We start from the raw sequence: 21,967 nt of genomic DNA, 5'->3' as shown, positions 1-21,967 counted from the left end.
AAACTATTTTCAATTAAATAAATGAATTTTCTCCAAACAGTTCAAATAATTATTCATTAAAAACATTTAACCTATAACAATTACACAAATACAGCTTCAATATCTAATATCTATATAACAATTTTCTCATCAAATAACAACTTCCAATACTCCACCATTTAAACTAATTAACACGTATCATTACATTTTATATATTTAAAATAAGTAACTTAGAGTTGTGTTACATAATCGGATGCTACCACCATTTCCTTTTTTCATCAAGGTTCTAATAACTAATCTCTAATTCACATACATCCTTTCCTAAAGCAAAAAAATATCTATTTATTTTAACTATTTTTATTTTCCATCCATTCATAAAACTTTCCCCAAATTTTATAGTAATCCAAATCTTCCTCATCTTTAAGTTTGAAAGTTAATTCATTCATCTCTGCACAATCCATAACCTTTCTTAATATTTCTCTTTCACTTGGTATCCTATTCAATTTCCAGTTTTGTGCATATACCGTTCTCACCATGGTAATTATGTGAATAATGAAATGTGTTTCTTCTCTATTATAATCATCTGGAAGAATACCCGGAAGGAATATCTCAAGTTTTAATTCAACAGTCCTTTTCAGTAACTTCTGGATCCAGTTTGAATTTGTATCCACATTTTTTGAGCTTCTGCACAAGTCCACTACATAAAAGGAGCCAGGTACCTGACCATATATACAACATTTCATAGAGAGCATTGCAGTAGTTGAACCTCGAGGTGATAAGGGCATGACTGACTGTGAGAAGTGACTCCCTGTCCAAATAGGGCTGCAATTGGTGCACCAGGCATACCCGTGAGAACGCTCCCCTCACCACAGCCGAGAGAGGGTCTTCTAAGCTCAGCTGTGAATTGAAAAGAATATTCAAGTTGCGGACCCCCTCTGGGCGGGGGCAAAAACTCCCGCCCCAATTTATGCTTAATATAAGTTGTCTTAATCATTCTAATAAATTTCTTTCCAAATTTCATTTGTGTTTATTTTTCAAATAGAAATTCCCAATTTACATTGTCAAATGCCTTCTGGGCGTCAACAAACATTAATGCTATGGACTTCCCTGGGTGGGTCTCATAGAACTCTAGAGTATTTAATATTGTCCTTGTGTTATTTTTGATTTGTCTATCTGGCAGAAATCCATTCTGATCTGGACTGATCCAATCGTTAATATTGGCTTTAGTCTGTCTGTCATGATTGTTGTAAATATTTTATAGTTGACATTTAGCAATGCCATATTATTATTATTATTATTATTATTATTATTAATAATAATATTAATATGCCACCCAAGGACTATAGATTATAGTCTATAGCCTATAGGTCTATAGTTGGAAATTTTTTGTTTTGCTGTGGTGTCTTTTGGTATTAATGTTATTAGTAACCCAGTCCACGACTGGGGCAATTTGCCTAATTCTAGAACCTCATTGTATGTGGTCTACACCAAATCTTTCAAAATGTTTTGTAGCTCTTTGTAGCGTTCAGTCTCATCCAGTCCTGGAATTTTATTATTACCGTACCTTGTTTTTTAATTGATCTTTCTAGTTCTGTTGCTGTTATCTTCTGGTCTAGCACCTCTCTATTCTCTATTCATTTCAGATATTTCTTCTAATTCAGTTTCCTCTAGGTATTCTTTTATTTTTCCTTTCTCAGTTTCTTCTTTTTTGATAAAGTCCTTGATAATATTTCCTTGCTATCTTTTCCTTTTCTTCTAGTGTGAATTGTATTATCCCCTTTTCATTTTCTAGTTGCTGGATATATTTCTTTTCCTTTTCTTTTTTTAATTTATATGCTAGCAATTCACCTATTTTATTTACATCTTCAAAGTGGTTTTGCTTTGCTATTTTGTGTCACTACTACTACTTCAGTTATTAGATTTATTCTATGTTTAAGCTCATCTCTTTCCTCTCCTAGTCTTTCATCATATGGGTCTGTTGGCATTTTACTTTCTAAATTTTTGATTTGGTTTTGAATCTCTTCTACTTGTTTATTTTTACTTTTTTTCCTAACTGTAGATGCTATTGACAGCCCTCTAATAAATACTTTAGTGGTATCCCACATATTTTGTGTTGTTTCTTTATTCCAGTTTTCTTTTAGAAAAACATTTTTATAATTTCTCCATATACGTAATGTAATTTTTCACTTTTATTACTTTTGGATTCATTGCCCGTCTTTTATTCCTTTTCTCTATTTTTTTAAGATTGTTATTACTGGATGATGGCCCGCCCATATATTTGTTCCAATCTGAATTTTTTCTATCATATTTTCTATTTCTCTACTGTTGTGGTTAGCTCTGGCCCAGCTCCTGCCCCAAGGACTGTGGATGTGGGGGAGACTTACCACTTTGGGCCTCGTGGATTTTCTTCTGTACGATAATGGTGGAATGTTTCCCGAAGCACCGTCCATACTCGGAGCACTAAAATGTTATTTCCCTTTTCTGTATAAGGACATGGTTTTATTTATTTAATTATGTAATTATTAGAGTTGGAAGGGACCTTGCAGGTCATCTAGTCCAACTCCCCGCTGGTGCAAGGGACCCGATATCACACCAGTCAAAGAGCAGTACAGTACAGTAGTACCTCTAGATACAAGTTTAATTCGTTCCAGAAGGGAGCTTGTATGTCGAACAACTCGTATCTGGAACAAATGGCTTTAGACTTTGTTTTTCCCCTCCGAGATAACCAGAAGCAAGGATTCTTGCGCCACCTAGTGGACGCTCGGCTCATATCCCGAATTTGAGCTCGGGTCTGGAACAGAAATTTCTCTCCCCTCGTGGCTCATAACTTGGAATACTCGCATGTGGAGCAGCTCGTATCTAGAGGTACTACTGTATTTTCTTGAAAGTCTCTAGTGTTGGAGCGTTCACCACCTCTGTGGGCAAGCCTTTCCACTGGTTGATTGCTCCCATCGTCAGAAAGTTCCTCCTTATTTCCAGGTTTAACCTCTCCTTGGACAGCTTCCAACCGTTGCTCGTTGTCTGGTTCTCTGGTGCTTTGGAAAATAATGTGACCTGCTCCTCCCTGTGGCAACCTCTCAAGTATTTGAAGACTGCTATCATGTCCTTCGGGAACCTCCTCCTTGCTAGACTATCCATTCCCAGTTCCTGCGACCTTTACTCGTATATTTTAGTTTCTAGTCCCTTTATCATTCTGATACTCTAGCAAAAGTGCAGAAGAGAGCAATCTTGCTCTCTTCTGCACTTTTCCCAGAGTATAAATGTCTCCTTTGTAATGTGGTGACCAAAACTAAATGCAGCACTCTAGGTGTAGTCTAACTAGGGTATTATAGAGTGATATTAGCACTACCCTTGTTTTGGAATGTATTCCTCTATTGTTGTGGTTAGCTCTGCCCCAGCTCCTGCCCCAAGGACTGTGGATGTGGGGGAGACATCCACATGCTGCAGGGCCTGTTTTGCCCCCGGGTGGAATCTGCTGATGAAGGCTCCTCTGACCAAGAAGACATGAGTGACAGGGAGGAAGAGAGTGTGGCAGACAGCTCAGAAGGAGATCAATTATCTAGATCCTCCTTGGATTCAGAACAAGAGTTAATGATACAGCCACGCATGCGGAGAGCAATGCATAGGCAACAACAACTGAGAGATTATTATCAAAGAAAATGAGGCCACCTGTGGTTGGGTGGGGCTGTGGCAATTAGTAAGGCTGCTATAAGTAGCAGCCTGTGGGTTTGGCCATTGTGGAGGATTATCTGATCGTTGTGTTTCATGACTGCTTTACTGACTTTGACCTTTTGTGTGCTGATTTTCCCCCACTTTGAAACTAAACCAGTGTGTTTCACTTTGTGAAAGAAGGACTGTGAATTGCCTCACAGCTGCAAGCTAAGTATCACAGAACTGATAAGGGACTTGTACAAATTACCAGTTTGTTTGGAGACCAGTGCTCTTTGCTATACAAAAAGAAGGCTTGGTTTAAGTGAATTTTCATTATAAAGAACATTGTTTTGAATTTTCAAACTTGTGTGTGTCTGAAATTTGTACCTGTGAATTTTTGGGAGGATTCTACCAGAGAGCTCGACAGAACATCTATTTATACAGCTGAAGATTTTGTTGGTTTTTTAGCCACTGCTGCACATTATTGGCTCATGTTTAGTTTTTTGTCCACTGAGATATCTCTCACATTCACTGCCCAGTTCTTGCCCACTTTGTATGTATGTATGATTTATGAGATTAACCATAGTACTGAGATTCTGGTTCAGTGGTGGTATTCTGCCAGTTCGAACCAGGTCAAATGAACTGGTAGCGGAGAAAGCAGGTTCTGCTCACCCGCCTGGACATGATCACGGATGCTCTGCACAGGTGCAGAAGTGGCACACATGAATGCTTACATTTCCGAACCGATAATGAAGGTAATTGAATATCACTACGGGTCCAGACACTCATACAGTTTCCCTCCTGTGTGAGACTTCTGATGTCTAACCAGACCGGAATTTCGACTGAAACTTTTACTACAGTCAGGACATTCAAAGGGTTTCTCTCCTGTATGACTCCTCTGGTGTTCAACGAGGCCAGAATTATGATTGAAAACTTTCCCACAGTCAGGACATTCAAAGGGTTTCTCTCCTGTGTGAATCCTCTGGTGTTGAACCAGGCTGGAATTCTTAATGAAACTTTTCCCACAGTGAGAACATTCAAAGGGTTTCTCTCCTGTGTGAGTCCTCTGGTGTAACACTAGGATGGAATTATCACTAAAACATTTTTCACAAAGAGGACATTCAAAAGGTTTCTCACCTGTGTGAGTCCCCTGGTGTTTCACCAGGTTGTAATGCTGACTGAAACTTTTTCCACAATCGGGACATTCAAATGGTTTATCTCCTGTATGAGTCCTCTGGTGTTTCACCAGGCTGGAATTCTGACTGAAACTTTTCCCACAAACAGGACATTCAAAAGGTTTCTCTCCGGTGTGAATCCTCTGGTGTTGAACCAGGGTGTAATTCGTACTGAAACCTTTTCCACAATCAGAACATTTTAAGGGTTTCTCTCCTGTGTGAGTTCTCTGGTGTTCCACCAGGCTGGAATTGTGACTGAAGCTTTTTCCACAATCAGGACATTCAAAAGGTTTCTCACCTGTGTGAATCCTCTGGTGTTTCACCAGGTTGTAACGCTGACTGAAACTTTTTCCACAATCAGGACATTCAAAGGGCTTATCTCCTGTGTGAATCCTGTGGTGTTTCACCAGGCCGGAATTCTGACTGAAACCTTTCCCACAAACAGGACATTCAAAGGGTTTCTCTCCGGTGTGAATCCTCTGGTGTTGAACCAGGTTGGAATTATTACTGAAATTTTCCCCACAAACAGTGCATTCAAAAGATTTCTTTCCTGTGTGAATCCTCTGGTGTTGAACCAGGGTGTATTTCGTACTGAAACTGTTTCCACAATCAGAACATTTTAAGGGTTTCTCTCCTGTGTGAGTTCTCTGATGTTCCACCAGGCTGGAATTGTAACTGAAGCTTTTTCCACAATCAGGACATTCAAAAGGTTTCTCTCCGGTGTGAATCCTCTGGTGTTGTACCAGTTTGGAATTCTGACGGAAACTTTTCCCACAAACAGGGCATTCAAAGGGTTTATCTCCTGTGTGAATTCTGTGGTGTTGAATCAGGCTGGAATTGTGACTAAAGCTTTTTCCACAATCAGGACATTCAAAAGGTTTCTCTCCTGTGTGAGTTCTCTTGTGTTCCACCAGGGTGGAATTTTGACTGAAACATTTTCCACAATCAGGACATTCAAAAGGTTTCTCTCCTGTGTGAATCCTCTGGTGTTTAACTAGGCTGGAATTTGTAGTGAAACATTTCCTACAAACAGGACATTCAAAGGGTTTCTCTCCTGTGTGAGTACTCTGGTGTGTCACCAGGCTGGAATTCTGACTAAAACCTTTACCACAGTCAGAACATTCGAAGGGTTTCTCTCCTGTGTGAATCCTTTGGTGTTGAACCAGGCTGGAATTTTGACTAAAACCTTTACCACACTCAGGACATTCAAATGGTTTCTCTCCTGTATGAGTTCTCTGGTGGTCAACCAGGTTGGAATTATGACTGAAGCCTTTCCCACACTCAGGACATTCAAATGGTTTCTCTCCTGTGTGAGTTCTCTGGTGCGTAATGAGGTGGGAATTTTTAGTGAACTTTTTCCTACAAACAGAACATTCAAATGGTTTCCTCCTGGTGTGAGTCCTCTGGTGTATCATGACTGCTTAACATTTACCACATTGTGTGCACTTGTATGGCTTCTCTCCTGTATCGATCCTTCCAAGATCCACAACAGAGTTGTTCTGATCAAAGGTTTTGCTATGTTCAGAGTATTTGTATGCCTTTTCTCCAGTTTGGATCCTCTCGGGCATAATCAGCTGTGATTTGCAAGTTGTATGTTTCCCACAACAGGCATGTTGATCCAGCTTTTCCACAACTAATGTTCCTAAGGAGGCAAAATATATGGATTATTTATGTTTTTATGTATTGGGGTTCCTTGTTTTTTAGACTTTTTAAATATACTATTGTTATTTTAGATTCTAACTATTAGATTTGTCATTATATATTGTTTTTATCACTGTTGTGAGCCGCCCTGTTGTGAGTCCATGGAGAAGGGCGGCATACAAATCTAATTAATAATAATAATAATAATCATTATTATTATTATTATTATTATTATTATTATTATTATTATCCCTTGTCGATTGAAACTTTGATTCAACCTGTTTTCTTCCTCCCAGCGAAAGGCCTGCAACACTCTCTGCTCTACGTGGCTTTCCAAGAGACCTTTTCCTCCCCTGTAACTTAAAGATATTTCCCTCCTTTGCTGAATGGAAAAATAATCTCCCTTGACTTTTCATGTAATGTTATGCTTGAATTTCTCACTCTACTTTTCCCAGCTGAAAATCTCATCCTGAATTTTCCCGTTTCTCTCTCACCTGCTGATGAAGGTAAAGAATTGTGTCCCTCTCTGAAGGAAATGGAAAATATTTTGATTTCTGGACTGACTTGCTTCGCTATTCAATGTTGCCTGTAATCCTCAGTTGTCCAGGGTGCTCTTACTGCCTTCCTCTTTGTCTATAAGATTCAAAGGAAAGTGCATCTTTAATTGTGCATAAAATGGTTGCAGATGATGAGAAAAGAAAACACTTAACATTACAATGAAAAGGCAAATATGCCACAATAGTCAAAGAAGCTCTTATATTAATCATGACACATGGAAGACTACACAAATCCAAGTTAGAATATCCATTCAGTGTTGAAATTAACTCTTTAACTGAGTCAATCACAAATTATGTTTCTATGAGTCAATCACAAATTATGAGTCAATCACAAATTATGTTTCTATGTTTCTATTCTTAGCAATGCAGAGGGTTATTTTCAAATACAGTCAAGTGAAAAAGTAAGTATACACTCTTTGATTTCTATGGTTTTACTTATCAGGACATAAAGAATATCATACCGGAAGAACAGAAGAAAATAACAGAATTGGAAAGGACCTTGCAGGCCTTCTAATCCAGCCTCTGCTCAAACAGGAGACTCTATACCAGCCTGTCAAACTGGGTGAGTGAGTTGTGCCATTAATTGCACATTGACAAAGATGGGGGCTACTGAGTCTTTTTCCTGCCTAAAAGCATGTTTCTCAGCCAAGGATATCCGTATATAACATTCTGTCTTTTTAATGTGTCCTAACATATTCTATTCCTATAGGAGGGGGGTAGGTGCTAATTTCCTAAAACCTCATTCGATCCAGAACAAACGGCTGTGCAATCTGCACCCGAAACCCCTGGAGGGAGCCATTCCCAAAGAATCAACCTTAATTTAAAAGGGACTTTTTAAAGTCTTCCCACCAGCAGAATATTGCAGCCACCGGTTTCACAGTGTGCAGCACCAGTGGGTTTAAATTTGGGCAGGAGGGAAACCTGCAACAGCTGACATGCTTCAGCCCAGTTGCTTCTCTGCTTCCAGGCCGTGGAGGAAACCAAATGGCCCAACTCTCCTCCCACCTGCTCTCAACTCACCTTCCAGCTGCTGCTTCGATCCTTGGCAGAGCAGAAAAGCCACTCCGCACGCCAGCTTCCTCCCATGAGTGATCCGGAAGAGAAAATTCCTTTGCGATTCTCCTCTTCTCCCATCTTTTCTAACATTAGAATACTCTATGGTTTAAAAACTCCTTTTTTAAAATTCAAGCAGAGGGCACTGAAGTGTGGATGACTTTCTAGGCAGAGATGTTACCTGATCGCCATCTAGCGTTTGGAAGTGGAAAAACACTTTGAATATGTTTTCACTGATTACCTGGCAGCAGATCGTTTTCTACTCCCGGCAACCGACTTTAGAAACTGCGGGAAATTAAATAGTAAAACGGGACGCTACTTCTCTTCGGTTTTTGTGCCTTTGGATCAGTCTTGATGCCTGGCTTTGCAGTTTCCTTGGTAAGAGTGGATGACTTTCTAGGCAGAGATGTTACCTGATCGCCATCTAGCGATTGGAGGTGGAAAAAACACGATTTTTCAGGCTCCACCAAGGAGTTTGGAAGATGGTAGATGATCGTTTTCTACTCCCGGCAACCGACTTTACAAATTGCTATAGTAAAACTGGATGCCTGCTTTTTGTGCCTTTGGGTCAGTCTTGTTGCCAGGTTTGCAGTTTCCCTGGCAAGAGCTTTTGGAAGTGATCCCCCCACCCTGCCCCAGTTTCCTAGTGCTGAGAGGACTGGGCAAGGTTGAATAGATGTTTTGGGGCTTCAGATGGGATTGGAACTGAGTGTTTCTCTGACTCTAACCTGGTGCTTTCCACCACTATACAAACTGGCTTTTCTTCCTGCCCACATTGACCTGTTCCTGCTGCTCCCGCAGCAAATTCAAAGCTGCAGCTTTCAAGATCAATCAGAATAGAGCTTCCAGTTCAACCCCCTGCTGATGCAGGCGACCCTATTTCAAATGAATGACAATCTAGTCTATTTTAAAAAACTTCCAGTGATGACACAACCACAATCTCTGAAGACAAGATGTTCCATTGGTTAATTCTTCTCCCTGTTAGGAAGGTTTTCCTTAATTCTAAGTTGTAATTGTTGCAGTTGTAGTAGTTGTTATTATTGTTGTTGTTGTTATTGTAATTGCTATTATTTGGATTTATATGCTGCCCTTTATATGCTGTACTATTATGTTTTTATATATGTTGTGAGCCGCCCCGACTGGTCGGAGAGGGGCGGCATACAAATCCAATTAATAAAAAGATAATTAATATATCAACTCCCACCCCCCGGAGATTAGGACTGCCCCCACCTTCCTTGCCTTTCGCAAACTCCTCAAAACTCATCTTTCTTGTCAGGCATGGGGAAATTGATTCCCCTGGGCCACTTCCGCTTTACGCATGGTCTGTATGAAATGTATGATTGTTTTTATATTAAGGGTTTTAAATCATTTTAGTATTGGATTAGTATTGTTTTTGTTGTGAGCCGCTCCGAGTCCTCGGAGAGGGACAGCATACAAATCTATTAACTAACTAATAACTAACCAACCAACCAACTAACTAACTAACTAACTAAATAAATAAATAAATAGTTAATAAATAAATAGTTAATAAATAAATAGATTAATTAATATAAGACCCTTAATTTCAGATCATTACTCAACTGCTCAGAGAGGAATACCATGTTATGAGTGTGTCTCACCACCACCACCCCGTAAGTTGGACCCTGAATTACTTGGGTCAGATACATGGTTCCCATGGTGGCCATCAACTACTGCCCCAACCCAGAATATTCGCCAAGCAACAGTAGGTGTAAGTCCCCCAAGATAATAAGTCCTGGGAACTCCACCGCCAGCCCGGCTACCTCCTCGAGTAGCACAGGCAGGGCTGTTGACAGGCAGTTCGGAGGCAGGTACATCAGCAACAAGCTTACTTGAACCTCTAGATCCAACTTCACAAAAAGGCAACTCACAATCCACTATCTCAGGAGCAGCAAGCCTGCTAGGCTAACGGTCTTCTTGGCTATAATAACCACTCCTCCTCACCTTCCCTGGGGCCCTGGCTGGTGCCACACCTGAAACCTGGCTGGGCAAATTTTAGGGAGAGGAAACCCTGTCTCTGGGCCCAGCCAGGTCTCAGTCACACATGCCAGGTCAGCCTCTTCATCCAGGAGTAAATCCGGGATGAGGGGAGCTTTATTTACAACCAACCTGGCATTGAATAGCAACAGCCTGAGCCCAGGGTCTGGGTTTCGCTTGTCACCAGTATCCCGGGCTGAGCACATGAGGCCAGAGCAAGGGTTCGCTTTCAATCAGTGAGCTCTTGTTCCCTGAGAGTGGCCTAACCCATGTCTTCCGACATATTGGTGTCTCCTCAGCAAGACCAGAATGTTCCAGCCCTTCACCACCCAAAGATAGGTTCCCCAGCTCCTCCTGCCTCTACAATACCAGGCAGGCTTCCCCCTCCATACAATTCATTCATCCCACTCGTACTCTCCATCCAATCATTCACAATCATCTGTTCTTAACCCCACCCACCCCAGTAATTAATTAAAAACCTCCCATCCATTGTCATTCATCCATCCCTAAAAGTAATCCCCTCTTAGTTCATTAAAAAACAGCACAATAAAACAATTAAGCTAGACATCCTCTCTAATTTAAAACTAGCCTAGAAACCCTCACCCAATTAAAATAATCTAAATTTTTTTTTACTTACAACACAAGGTAAGATAAAAAGAAAAAGTTCCTTTTCTCCTTGATTAGTGTTCATCCAATGTTTCTTGTCCTGACTTTTGATGCTTTGGGAAATAACTTGACACCCTCCCCTCCTTTTTCTGGCAGGCACTCAAATACAGTGGTACACCTATACATACAAACTTCTCTAGATACGAACCGGGTGTTTACGGGGTTTTTGCCTCTTCTCATGAACCATTTTCCACTTACGAACCCTCGCTTCACTCTTGGCTGCTGCTGCTATGAATAGCGGCCAAAACAAGCACTTTTAAGTTTGCAGGCTCTGATGATGATTTAGGGGTAGTGATTTCTGACAGTCTCAAAATGGGTGAACAGTGCAGTCAGGCGGTAGGGAAAGCAAGTAGGATGCTTGGCTGCATAGCTAGAGGTATAACAAGCAGGAAGAGGAAGATTATGATCCCGCTATATAGAATGCTGGTGAGACCACATTTGGAATACTGTGTTCAGTTCTGGAGACCTCACCTACAAAAAGATATTGACAAAATTGAACGGGTCCAAAGACGGGCTACAAGAATGGTGGAAGGTCTTAAGCATAAAACGTATCAGGAAAGACTTCAAGAACTCAATCTGTATAGTCTGGAGGACAGAAGGAAAAGGGGGGACATGATCGAAACCTTTAAATATATTAAAGAGTTAAATAAGGTCCAGGAGGGAAGTATTTTTAATAGGAAAGTGAACACAAGAACAAGGGGACACAATCTGAGGTTAGTTGGGGGAAAGATCAAAAGCAACATGAGAAAATATTATTTTACTGAAAGAGTAGTAGATCCTTGGAACAAACTTCCAGCAGACGTGGTAGATAAATCCACAGTAACTGAATTTAAACATGCCTGGGATAAACATATATCCATCCTAAGATAAAATACAGAAAATAGTATAAGGGCAGACTAGATGGACCATGAGGTCTTTTTCTGCCGTCAGACTTCTATGTTTCTATGATTGCAAGGAAATTGGAGCCAGGCTTTGCCGTGCGGGGTCTCCACCCCCCCCATCCCTTCTGCTACCGTCACGACAAAGTGTGAAGGCATTGGAGAAGAGGGAGAATGGCGCATCCAAGGAGCTCTCCACAGCCACCCCGTCTTGCTGCCACTTTCCCCTCTCGCTTGCCGCTTCCTTGGATCACCGCAGCCACCCCATCTCGCTTCCAAAATCGCCTCTCGCCCATCGCTTCCTTCGCCCTCTCGCTTCCATAATCGCCTCTCGCCTGCCGCTTCCTTTGCCCAATCTCATTTCCATAATCGCCTCTCGCCCATCGCTTCCTTCGCCCTCTCGCTTCCATAATCGCCTCTCGCCTGCCGCTTCCTTTGCCCAATCTCATTTCCATAATCGCCTCTCGCCGCCCCTTCTTTAAAGACTTCAGGCATCTGCTGGGAGCTATTGGGGCTGCTTTCTGCCTTTGTTAATAGAATAGAATTCTTTATTGGCCAAGTGAGATTGGGCACACAAGGAATTTGTCTTTGGTGCATATGCTCTCAGTGTACATAAAAGATACACTTGTCAAGAATCATGAGGTACAACAATTAATGATTGTCATAGAGGTCAAATAAGCAACGAGGAAACAATCAATGTTAATAAAAATCTTAAGGATACAAGCAACAAGTTACAGTCATACAGTCATAAGTGGGAGGAAATGGGTGATAGGAATGATGAGAAAAAACTAGTGGTAATAGTAGTGCAGACTTCGTAAATAGTTGACAGCTAGCATATTGCTCCCACAATCCAGGTTCTCATTTTACCCACCTCGGAAGGATGGAAGGCTGAGTCAATCTTGAGCTGGTGATGAGATGTTAGAATAAATAATTATTATGACTAATATAAACTGGCAATTATAATGCTGATGTTTTTCTTGGGCATTTAGAAATGATAGACATAAAGAAAAATGATAGACATAAAGAAAATGATAGACATAAAGAAAAGGAAGTGATGAGTAAAGATATTAAGGAAGGGAGAGAAGCAATGTGGCCAAAATTAAGAGATATGAGAGATAACAACTATTTTGTAAAGCTAAGCCATAGCAATTAAGGTTGACCCAGGAGGAAAAAAAAACTAGGCCAAGAGGATGCAGCATTAGACTGGTAACATATACCTAGACTAAGAAGTTATAGACATAGAAATGATATAAAAATAATAACTTTGGGAAAGGCATCATTGATTTAAAAGTTTGGAATATACTTTCAGTCTGTCCAATACGAGATGAATCAGGATAACAGACAGGGAAAGGCAAAGAGGAAGGAAGAGGAAGTAGAAAGGAAAAGGGAGACGAGGAGGAGGTGGAATGGAAAGGAGTAAAAAGGAGATAGGGATACAGGGAGGGGACTGGAACAGAAAGAAAAATAGACTGATGCATAGGAGGAGAAATTAGGTGCATAATAAGATACTGATCTTTGACTTAATTAAAATGTATAAATATGTATGTGATTTTATACTTAAGGTACGTGCAAATTGACATTAGAATGGAATTGTGTGGGGGGGGATTTAAAAATTGCAAACAATGTATGAAATTCAAGTCTTCGCTACACTCATCACTTAGAGCAGTGGTCCCCAAACTACGGCCCGCGGGCCACATGCGGCCCACTGAGGCCATTTATCCGGCCCGCCAGTGAGTGACAAGAGCACAGGGAAAAGAGAGAGAGAAAGAAAGAAAAGGGAAAGAGAGGGAGGGAAGGAGAAGTGGAGAGGAATGAAGGAGGGAAGGAAGGAAGGAAAGAAGGAGAAATGGAGGGAACAAGGAAGAAAGGAAGGAAGGAAGAATGAAATGGAGGGACAGAGGAAGGAAGGACTGTTTTTGTGGGGGGTTAATTTTTTTTAATTTTTCTCTCAACATACATTCAAACAACACAGTGTACCATCTAATTTTCCATTAATAAAATGTGGTATTTTGTTAGTAACTAATATCAATCATCAAAAAAGTTGCAAAAGGTTTTTTTCTAATTTTGTCATCCAGTTACATTCATTTTCTTTTAATTAAATTCCCTCCTTAATGTTCCTTCAAAAAGTGCAACACCAATTATATTTCTAACTTATTAACCATTATGCCAAAGTGCTTCCTTCTTTCTTTATACATTTTTCATAAGCCAACAAAACCTTGTATAGCCAATCAGATGTTAACAAAAGAAAATTAAAAACAAAACATAAACATATATGAATTTCAGATCTTCTCCCCCCTCTAAATAGTACGTTCCCATTTTGCTTTTTACTTTAAAACAAGGTATGTGCAGTGTACATAGGGATTTGTTCATAGTATTTTTTTATAGTCCGGCCCTCCAACAGTCCGAGGGACAGTGAACTGGCCCCCTGTGTAAAAGGTTTGGGGACCCCTGACTTAGAGCCTCATGTGGATTTTCCTGTGTGTCATAAGAGTGGAAGGCTGGAGTAAAATGCACTTACCTTTCCTACCGGCTTGCTAATAGGTACACAAACTAAGTTAAAGAAATTTGGCACAAACTCCAAAAGTGGATAAAAGAAATAATTAAGATTGAATTAGAAATGAAACCAGAAATATTTTTGCTTGGTATTATTGAAAACCAGATGAATAAGGAACACTACTATTTGATGCAACATTTAATAACATCAACGAGAATAGCCATAGCACAATTTTGGAAAAATGAAAATATGCCAAATGAACGGAATTTAATAAAAAAAAATGTTAGACTGTGCTGAAGCAGATAAACTAACAATGGAACTAAAAGAAAAAGAAAAAACGAAATATTACCAAATATGGGAAGTTTTTTACACCTGGTTAAATAAAAAACACCTTTTCACAGTGCTGCGAGATAAAGAAATATTACAAAGAATAACTCTTAAATAATCAATACAATTTTGGTTCTGTCTATTTGATAGAACCTACATTATAAGAACTTAACTATAATAACACATAACTCAAACCACTGGTCTTAACACCGCCAAGAATTAAAACAGGACGCTGTCAACAGTTCCTACGATAGGAGGAAAGAAGAAACATCTCTTGCTTGCTTTTTTTTTTATATATATATATATATTATGTAAATGTACTGTTTGTTGTTATTGTCTCATTGTATATATGTAAATAAAAATTATTTTATATATTTAAAAAAAAGAGTGGAAGGCTGGAGTAAAATGCACTTACCTTTCCTACCGACTTGCTAATAGGTGCACAAACTTCACTAGCGCTGGCAACTGGCAACTACGCATGCACAAAGCCTTCTGCAGATAAACCAGAGGGTCAAAACAGTGGTGTGATGACGTCCCAGGTTGGGGGATGGGGCGCAGCCTCCTGCTGCCGGCGCTATCAGCTCATCCAACCACCCACCGCCAGCGCGACCAGCAAACACGAGCTAGATGTATTTCACCCCAAATGGAAGGTTTCCTAAAGCACCATCCATAGTCTGGGCACAAAAATGTTTTCTCCCTATTGTATATATATTGACATCGTTTATAAGGTTAACCATAATATTAATATTGTTCCCACAGTCTAGACCAGTGATGGTATTTTGCCGGTTCACACCAGTTCGGAATAGAAGAAAAGATATAAAAGTACAGTGTTCCCTTGATTTCCGCGGGAGATGCGTTCCGAGACCGCCCGCGAAAGTCGAATTTCCGCGAAGTAGAGATGCGGAAGTAAATACACCATTTTTGGCTATGGACAGTATCCCAAGCCTTCCCTTAACACTTTAAACCCCTAAATTTCCATTTCCCATTCCCTTAACAACCATTTACTCACCATTATTACTGGTACTCACCATTGAATAAGACACTTAGTGATCCTGATATTTATAAACATAATTATTGATTAACAATAATTATTTTTTTTATTTATTTGCAAAAATTATTAGTTTGGTGATGACATATGACATCATCGGATGGGAAAAACCGTGGTATAGGGAAAAAACCGCGAAGTATTTTTTAATTAATATTTTTTGAAAAACCGTGGTATAGGCTATTCGCGAAGTTCGAACCCGTGAAAATCGAGGGAACACTGTATAGGTGAACATATTTGAAAGGAAGAAAAGATAATTGAGATAAGGAGAGACAATTGGACAGGGGACGGAAGGCACACTGCTGCACTTATGCACGCCCCTTACTGACCTCTAAGGAACCTGGCACGTGAATGCTCACATTTCCAAACCGATAGTGAAAGTAACTCAATGACACTACTGGTCTAGACACACATGCAATTTCTCTCCTGCGTGAGTTCTCTGGTGTCTAACCAGACTGGAATTATGCCTGAAATGTTTACCACAGTTAGGACATTCAAATGGTTTCTCTCCTGTATGAGTCCTCTGATGTTGAGTCAGGGTGGAAGTCTGACTGAAACTTTTCCCACAGTCAGGACATTCAAATGGTTTCTCTCCTGTGTGAGTCCTTTGGTGTTGAACCAGGCTAGAATTCTTACTGAAACTTTTCCCACAGTCAGGACATTCAAAGGGTTTCTCTCTTGTGTGAATACTTTGGTGTTCAATCAGATTGGAATTGTTACCGAAACTTTTGCCACAATCAGGACATTCAAAAGGTTTCTCCCCTGTGTGAATCCTTTGGTGTCGAACCAGGCTTGAATTCTGACTGAAACTTTTCCCACAATCAGGACATTCAAAGGGTTTGTCTCCTGTATGAGTCCTCTGGTGATGAATCAGGTTGGATATATAAATGAAACATTTCCCACAATCAGGACATTCAAAGGGTTTCTCTCCTGTGTGAGTCCTCTGGTGTTGAATCAGGCTTGAATTCTGAGTGAAACCTTTCCCACATTCAGGACATTCAAAGGGTTTCTCTCCTGTGTGAATCCTCTGGTGTTGAACCAGGCTTGAATTCTGACTGAAACCTTTCCCACAGTCTGGACATTCAAAGGGCTTCTCTCCTGTGTGAGTTCTCTGGTGTTGAACCAGGTTGGAATTATGAATGAAACATTTCCCACAATCAGGGCATTCAAATGGTTTCTCTCCTGTGTGAGTCCTCTGATGTGTTACCAGGCTGTATTTCTGATTGAAGCATTTCTCACAATCAGGACATTCAAACAGTTTCTCCTTGGTGTGAGTCCATGTTGCCATGCTCGCTAAAGCATTTACCACATTCGGAGCACTTGTAGGGCTTCTCTCTTCTATGGATCCCTCCGAGAATCACAACAAGGTTGTGCCCTTACTGCCATCCTCTTTATCTATAAAATTCAAATGAAAGTGTATCTTTAATTATTTGTATTTGTATTTATTTAGATTTGTATGCCGCTCCTCTCCGCAGACTCGGGGCGGCTCACAACAAAGTGAAAAAAAAAAAAAAAAAAAACAATTTACAACAAATCTAAATTTCTACTAAAAACATTTAAAAACCCCATTTTCTAAACACACGTACATACACACATACCATTCATAAAATGTATATGCCCAGGGGAGATGTCTCAGTTCCCCCATGCCTGACGACACAGGTGGGTCTTAAGGAGCTTACGAAAGGCAAGGAGAGTAGGGGCAGTTCTAATCTCCGGGGGGAGTTGGTTCCAGAGGGTCGGGGCCGCCACAGAGAAGGCTTTTCCCCTGGGGCCCGCCAACCGATATTGTTTAGTTGACGGGACCCGGAGAAGGCCCACTCTGTAGGACCTAATCGGTCGCTGGGATTCGTGCGGCAGCAGGCGGTCTCGGAGTTATTCTGGTCCAGTGCCATGAAGGGCTTTAAAGGTCATAACTAACACTTTGAATTGTGACCGGAAATTGATCGGCAACCAATGCAGACTGCGGAGTGTTGGTGAAACATGGGCCTACCTAGGTAGGCCCATGACTGCTCTCGCAGCTGCATTCTGCACGATCTGAAGTTTCCGAACACTTTTCAAAGGTAGCCCCATGTAGAGAGCATTACAGTAGTCGAACCTCGAGGTGATGAGGGCATGAGTGACTGTGAGCAGTGAGTCCCGGTCCAGATAGGGCCGCAACTGGTGCACCAGGCGAACCTGGGCAAACATCCCCCTCGCCACAGCTGAAAGATGGTTCTCTAATGTGAGCTGTGGATCGAGGAGGACGCCCAAGTTGCGGACCCTCTCCGAGGGGGTCAATAATTCCCCCCCCAGGGTGATGGAAGGACAGATGGAATTGTCCTTGGGAGGCAAAACCCACAGCCACTCCGTCTTATCCGGGTTGAGTTTGAGTCTGTTGACACCCATCCAGGCCCCAACAGCCTCCAGACACCGGCACATCACTTCCACTGCTTCGTTGACTGGACATGGGGATAAAATGGTTGCAGAAGATGAGAAAAAAAAAGAAAATAGTTTGTGTTACAATGAAAAAGCAAACATGCCACAATGCTTCAATAAACTATTACATTAATCATGATTCATTTGACACATGGAAGACTACCCAGATCCAAGTTTGAATATCCATTCAATAATGAAATTCACGTTGATTGGGTCAAACCCTACCTTTGAAAAGTGTTTGGAAACTTCAGATCGTGCAGAATGCGGCCGCGAGAGCCATCGTGGGGCTTCCTAGATTCGCCCACGTTTCTGCAACACTCCGCGGCCTGCACTGGCTGCCGATCGGTTTCCGGTCACAATTCAAAGTGTTGGTAATGACCTTTAAAGCCCTACATGGCATTGGGCCAGAATACATCTGGAACCGCCTTCTACCGCACGAATCCCAGCGGCTGATAAGATCCTACAGAGTTGGCCTTCTCCGGGTCCCGTTGACCAAACAATGTTGTTTGGTGGGCCCCAAGGGAAGAGCCTTCTCTGTGGCGGCCCCAGCCCTCTGGAATCAACTCCCCCCAGAGATTAGAACGCCCCCCCTCCCTGTCTTTCGCAAATTACTCAAGATCCACCTTTGTCGCCAGGCATGGGGGAGTTAAGATATTCCTTCCCCTAGGCCATTACAAGTTATGCATGGTATGTTTTGTGTGTATATTTGATTTTTATAATAATCTGAAGTTAGTTGGGGGAAAGATCAAAGGCAACATGAGAAAGTATTATTTTACTGAAAGAGTAGTAGATCCTTGGAACAAACTTCCAGCAGACGTGGTTGGTAAATCCACAGTAACCGAATTTAAACATGCCTGGGATAAACATATATCCATTGTAAGATAAAATACAGGAAATAGTAAAAGGGCAGACTAGATGGACCATGGGGTCTTTTTCTGCCGTCAGTCTTCTATGTTTCTATGTTTCTATGTCCCTTCAAACACAATGTGAATAAACAAAATTGGTATAAATGTCTGGAATGTAAAAATTTCTGACAAAATTGAGAATGACTACAGATAATAAGTTCGTAAGTTTAAAATAAGAAACATATAGATTTTTGGCAAATTAAGGAAATAGTGATATAGGAATAGAAATAGGATAACGATACGTAACACTGCAATGTGTGTATGTGTATATGTTTGTTTGTGTGTGTGTAACATATTTTTGCTGATAAAGAAAAGGAAGGGAGACTAATAAAGAACTATTTTGAGCTTATTTGCTCTCATCAGCCAGCCATACCCTTACTGGGATTTGAACCTGCAGCCTTGTAAAGCCTTGTTAGCCTCTAAACTACAGGCTGGCCTCCTTATCAGATTTTATATACCATCTTATGTTTTAGGTTAGGTTTATGTTGTTAGTGTTATTGTATAGTCTTATGTATGTTTGATTTTTATATATGTATATTTTTGTGTGTAATGTTGCTTTTAATTTTAAATTGATTCAATAAAAATTATTGTTAAAAAAACAGAATTGGAGAGAATGTCCGCTATTCCCCTTGCTTTTTATTTTTTAATTAGAGACATTATTAAGGCAAATACGTAAAAATTCAGAAATCATAGAGCTAACAACAGGGGGACAAGAATTCAAGATGTAGGCGCTTGCAGACAATTTGGTATTTATTATTGAAGTTCCGTTAGAGATAGGTCAAAAAGTATTAAAGGAGATACAAATGGATTTGGACAGATGGTAAAAAATCAAAAACATGACAAATATACAGAATCAAGAGTTGGAAAGGAACTTAGAAATTCAAATTGTAAAGAAAGTGAAATACCTAGGGATAATAATGACATCAAAATGCACTACAATGAAGAATGACAAGTGTAATGTATTACTAAAAAAATAGAAACATAATTTAAAAAATGGAACAAATTACATATATCACTAATTGGAATAATATCAACAATCAAAATGTCAGTACAGTAGTACCTCTAGATACGAGCTGCTCCACATGCGAGTATTTCAAGTTACGAGCTGCGACATGAGCAAAATTTCTGTTCGACACCCGAGCTCAAATTCGGGATATGAGCCGAGCGTCCACTAGGTGGCGAAAGAATTCATTTTTTTCCAGTTATCTCTGCGCGAAAAGCCAAATCTAAATGCATTTGTTCGAGATACGAGATGATCGACATACGAGGTCAGCTCTGGCACAAATTAAACTCGTATGTCAAGGTACCACTGTACTGTCTATAATTTTCAGACAATCCCAATAAAATTAGATAAAATGTTTTTAGATAATTAGACAAAATTACATCCAAATTTATTTGGGCTGGAAAAAAAACCCCAGAACTAGAAAATGCTTAAAATGTTTGCAAGACAATAGAAAATGTGGAGGATTCGGACAATAGGACTTTGAATTATATTACCAAGCTTCAATCTTAGTACGGATCAGGAAATAGATACAATTTAAAAATAAAAGACTTCTGGAACTAAAAGGGCATAACTTACAATCAGGACGGCACAGATTTTTCTGGGACAAGAAACATAAAATACATTCATATTTCAGAAACCAAAAATTAAGGGATCTGCTACTTGAGGTAGGGACCAAAATTTAAAAAACTACACTACAGAGAAATACCAGGTTGTTTTCAGGAATGGAGGCCATAATGCACCCAAATACCATAGACCTAAGTAAAATGTACAGTATTTTTTTATTTAATTGGATTTGTATCTCGCCCCTCTGAGGACTCAGGGCAGCTTACAACATGTAAAAACAATACAATTCTAAAATCCAATAATTAACTAAAAGCAACAAGTCTAAAACCCCAATTTAATTTAAAAACAGTCATTCCAGTCTGCCAACATACTTTCCATTCAACATTTCATCCATAGGCAGGAGCTAATGATTAGTGTCTCCAGGCCAGTCGGCACTAGTGTGTTTTCAAATTCTTATGGAAGGCAAGAAGGGTGGGGGCAGTACGAATCTCTCTGGGGGAACCGATTCCAGAGGGCCGGGCTCCTCTGGGCCTCACTAAGTGACATTGTCTAGTTCAGTGATTTTCAACCTTTTTTGAGCCGCGGCACATTTTTTACATTTATAAAATCCTGGGGCACACCACTAACCAAAATGACACAAAATGACATTCTAACACAGTACATACTATACATATAGTTAATAATATAGTTTCTTGACAGCATGGGAAAGAAACTTGCAACATGAGATACACATAGCAGACTGGGGAAAAACATGGACTACAATATCCAAAATAACTCTTTCGGCAGCATATAAGGAAAATTATTATAAACTTTTTTACAGATGGTATATTCCCCCAGCTAGGTTAGCAAAGATATACCCAACATTATTAGACACATGTTGGAAGTGTAAAAACGAAAGAGGCACTTTTTTCCATATGTGGTGGTCATGTCCTATGATACAAAAAATCTGGAAAACAACTCATACCTGGCTTTCAGAGATTGCAAAAGAGGAAATAGAATTTACTCCAGAAGCCATGCTATTAGGAGTTTGGAGAAAACACTACTCAAAACAAACAATGCTTCTTACAACACACATAAACACCGCAACAAGAATTGCGATAGCACAACTCTGGAAAAATGACCAGACCCCAATGGAAGAATTAATTATAGATAAGATATATACATGCGTGGAGATGGACGAACTCACTAACTCAATCAAGGGAAACAAAATCACGGAATCAAAACGAACATGGCAAAATGCCATGAATGGGTTCAAAAGAGAATATAGAAACAATATAATAAGAAGCAACAGTACAATGGAAACAATCTACAGTTACCTTGTAAAAAGTTTTATTTTTCCAGTTATTGAATATAACAAATATTAGAATATAAAAGTATGAAATATAACGTATATAATGGAATGTAACAGGTAAAAATATATTATAAGCATTCTAATAGAGATGGTTTATAATCTGTAAAACAGAATAATGTGTGATTTGAACTATATGTGAAAACTCAATAAAGAAATTTAAAATAATAATAATAATATAGTTTCTATATGTATTTATACTCAGTGTGAAACCTGGGCCTCTTTTGATGAACACAAAAGGGGAGGAATGGTAGAGAGACACACACTGAGC

At 40.0% G+C, this 21,967-nt stretch overlaps 1 pseudogene; it reads right to left on the bottom strand.

The window, feature by feature from the left end:
* LOC139159271 (zinc finger protein 850-like) overlaps positions 1-21,967 on the bottom strand; it is a 38,884-nt pseudogene that overhangs the window by 9,920 nt on the left and 6,997 nt on the right.

The sequence above is a fragment of the Erythrolamprus reginae genome, chromosome 2, assembly GCF_031021105.1.
Source record: "Erythrolamprus reginae isolate rEryReg1 chromosome 2, rEryReg1.hap1, whole genome shotgun sequence".
Lineage (NCBI taxonomy): Eukaryota > Metazoa > Chordata > Lepidosauria > Squamata > Dipsadidae > Erythrolamprus > Erythrolamprus reginae.
The sequence above is the reverse complement of the archived record's forward strand: the minus strand, read 5'-3'. Positions and strand labels throughout refer to the sequence as shown.